Here is a 3,772-nt window from a genome sequence, read left to right on the forward strand (position 1 = left end):
GGGATGCCATCAGGACCTGCAGCCTTGGACATTGATCCTGCTCAGCACCGCTCCTACATCGGTGGGGGAGAGAGTCAGAGGTTGGTGGTCTGGCGTCATGTCTGTTTTGGTTGTGGTTGTTGGATTCCCTCGCTCAAAATGAGCATAAAAGTTGTTGAGCTCGTTGAGGAAGGAGACATCAGAGGATGCGGGGGAGGGTTTGGTGGTCCTGTAGTCTGTAATAGCCTGGAGTCCTTGCCACATGCGTCGGGGGTTGGAGTTGGAGAAGTGTTCTTCTACCTTCTTTTAGTAATGGTGTTGTAATGGTGCAGGTACCCTTCCTCCCTCTTTAATGGAGGCTAATATTTCTCTAATTTTTAAGAAGGGGAAACGTTAAGAATGTGCCCCTATAGGCCTATATCTGTTTTAAATCTTGATTTGAAGATACTTGCTAAGGTCCTGGCTATACATCTTGAGCCAATACTACCTTTGATTGTTAAGAATGATCATACAAGGGGCGGTATTCCACATATAGTGTGAGGCGCCTACTTGACATCATTCAGCATTCATCCCTGTTTAACCCTGAAGCTCTAGTCATCTCTCTTGATGGTGTAAAGGCCTTTGACGGTCTGGAATGGCCGTTTCTTTTTTTTACACTTCAAGAATTTGGTCTAGGTGACACCTTTGTTAAATGGATCCAGATCCTTTATACTTCGCCTCTCTCGGCAGTAATTACCAATGGTCTTAGGTGGGTCAATTTCAGGATTGAACGTGGCAGTCGGCAGGGCTGTCCACTGAGCCCTTTGTTATTCGCTCAGACCATGGAACCCTTTGCCATAGCCATTAGGAAGGATGCTACTATTGAAGGACTTTGCTTGAACAATTCTCAACATAAGATTTCGCTTTATGCAGATGACCTTTTAATAATTCTAAATTCTCCAGCTCACTCAATTCTAAAATTACACTGAACAAACATATAAACACAACACTTGTAAAGATCTGAAACATTTTCTACATACACAAAGGACCCATTACTATCAAATATTATTCACAAATCTGTCTAAATCTGTGCTAGTGAGAACTTCTCATTTGCTGAGATAATCCATCCAACCTGTTGAGGAGTACTCGGCGAGGGCTAGTTCTTTTAGGTTCAGCAGCTAACAAGATGGTGTATCGGTCAGGATACAGGAAGGAGGACAACAGGCTTCCACTTTGCTGGATTGTCACCGCCAGCTGTTTTATTGCCACCTAGATGCTCAGTGTTGCCAGCAGTCTGTAGTAACAAACAAGTTGCCATGAGTATATAAATATATACAGCAACAGCTTCACTAAGATAAACATAAAGAATTAAATGAGATAAACCAACACATCCATCTGAATATACACATAACACAACATATATGATTTGAACTATCGCCAATCTTACATCTCTTGCTCCAAACACAGAAAGGACACAATAAACACAGTGAGAATGTCATACATAGCCGAAACATCCACTGTAACTGTAAACAAAGGGACTTTGGCGCCATCGTGTGGCCGAATAAAATTACTACATAATGGCGGCGGCCAGTGGCACATGCCTCTAGTCACGAGATGAAAAAATGCGGTGCTACAACGCGGTAGAATGTAACTAAAGCTGCGGCCAACATCAGAATCGGAAAATAAACATATTTAAGGAAACTTACTTCCAGTCATGAACTTAACACTCGGAGCATCACCGTGAAGGATGGCAACCAGGAACACAGCTTACGAGGTAAACAGAACTAACACGGAAAACAATCTCCCCTTCTCGAGTAGCATCGCGTAACACCCAACTTCTGCCTACGTCATTTACTACAACTCCACCCCACACAATATTGCAGAACATAGACATAAAATCCCAGAGCCTTTTATACAGCCGCCCCCAAATGTGGTTACACATTTGCTCCCCAAAAAAGGCTCCCTAATCAGCTCCGGGAGGCGACTTGCTATTCTTCTCAGTATCGCTGTCTTCCAATTGCACGGCAGGTAACACTACCAACCGAGCAACTGGTCTGGTGTAAACACGTCCATTAACGTTCACATCAGCAGATCTGACAAGTCCATCATCACTACGATAAATCTTGATCACATGGCGTATTGGCCACAAGGCTCGAGGCAGCTGCGGATCTGCCACCATAACAACTGCCTTTTCCAGACGTTCAGGAGGAGTTTACTGCCATTTCTGCCGCCTGTAAGCCAGGCAGGTATTCCTTGATGAATCTTGCCCAGAACTGATCAGCAAGAATCTGTGAGTGCCTCCAACGTCGCCGACTGAGGTTCTCTGTCTCTGAGTAGACCACCTGGGGTAGTGATCCATCAGGCCGCCCCATGAGGAGACTATTGGGTGTCACAGGGTCCACATCGGCTACGTCGGTGGAAACGTAGCCTAAGGGCTTTGCGTTAAGGATCAATTCCACCTCCAGCAGAACTGTACGGAGTACCTCCTCGTGAAGAGGTTGGGAACCCACACAGGTGCGCAGAGCTGTCTTCACTGAACGGATTTCCCTCTCCCATACACCTCCGAAATGTGGGGCTGCCGGGGGGTTGAACTGGAATCTGATCTTCTGACGGGCGAGCCTCCCTTGCAATGTCTCTGACATGTTGGCAAAGGCTTCTCTGAGTTCTCATTCTCCCCCTTTGAAATTGGTCCCACAGTCAGACCATAACTCTGCCGGTGTCCCTCTTCTGGCTATGAATCACCTCAGGGCCATGAGGAACGCATCCGCGTCTAAGCTACTTAGGAGATCCAGATGTACCGCCCTCGTTGTCATACACTTGAAAATGATTCCCCTGCGTTTCTCATGATGTCCTCCTACCTTCACAAACATAGGCCCGAAACAGTCAACACCGGTTGAGTAAAAGGCTGGTTTATACAGTCTAAGCCGAGCAGCTGGAAGTTCAGCCATCTTGGGAACAGAGGGTTGTGCCCAGTGGCGTGTCCAGCGGGGTGGCCTGGGGGGGGGGACAGGCCACCCCCCCAACCAGACTGGCCACCCCAGGTGCCACCCCAAAGGTGAAACAATAAAATTCATTCATTCAAATATCAAATGTACAATTATGTTTTCACGGTGAAGCTCAGATATCCGAGTGTAAGTGAATGCAGCATCGGCTTCTGCACTATGTGCATCACGTTAGCAAAGGTAGGAGAGCCAAGCATGAAAGAGGTACCGCAGGAAACAATTTTTCGGTGAAAGAAAATGAGGACAGAATAAATGTCCCGTTAAGTAATATTAAGTTTGTTGAGTTTAGCAAACTTCGGTGAAATTAGAATACCAAGGAAAAAATAACACTTAAAGAATTATTGCAGCCGTCGAATATTTCAGACAGTATTCTACTGAGGGGAGCTAACATAAGAGTAAGATATAATCTAAGTCGTAACATTGCTGTATGGAGCTGCAGATTTGGTTTCAGGTTAACATAGCTGGACTGGCCATCGGGCATACCGGGCATTTTTTTTTTGTAATGGTATGAACAATGAGAGGTGGTGGATTGGCCAGATGCAGGTCGATGTGTAAAAATAACTCAGTTGATTGGTGGTGGCTGTGGCGGAGCTTCCACAGAGGCAACAGGTGGATGAGGGAAGGGGAGGCAGGAGGAGGAGAGCCCCGAGGCAGCCGCCGGTCTGAGTGTCAGGTGAACTGAACTTCAGGTAAGAAGTTAGGACCTGCAGTCTATCTGGGTCAGATATAAAGCAAGTTTAGGTGGAGTTTATTTTCGTTGTGCTGACTTTTTACAGTCAGTTACAATAACTCGTACTGGTATTGAGCTGAGA

The 3,772-nt window shown here is 46.0% G+C and overlaps 1 long non-coding RNA gene across 1 annotated transcript; it reads right to left on the minus strand.

The window, feature by feature from the left end:
- Positions 1–1,184: 1,184 nt before the first annotated feature.
- Positions 1,185–2,195, minus strand: LOC146502895 (uncharacterized). Its single transcript, XR_014877813.1, has 2 exons — positions 1,665–2,195; positions 1,185–1,252 (listed from the first exon to the last, which is right to left on the minus strand). It is a non-coding gene; the product is annotated as an uncharacterized LOC146502895 (long non-coding RNA).
- Positions 2,196–3,772: the final 1,577 nt, after the last annotated feature.

The sequence above is a fragment of the Neolamprologus multifasciatus genome, chromosome 14, assembly GCF_963576455.1.
Source record: "Neolamprologus multifasciatus chromosome 14, fNeoMul1.2, whole genome shotgun sequence".
NCBI lineage: Eukaryota > Metazoa > Chordata > Actinopteri > Cichliformes > Cichlidae > Neolamprologus > Neolamprologus multifasciatus.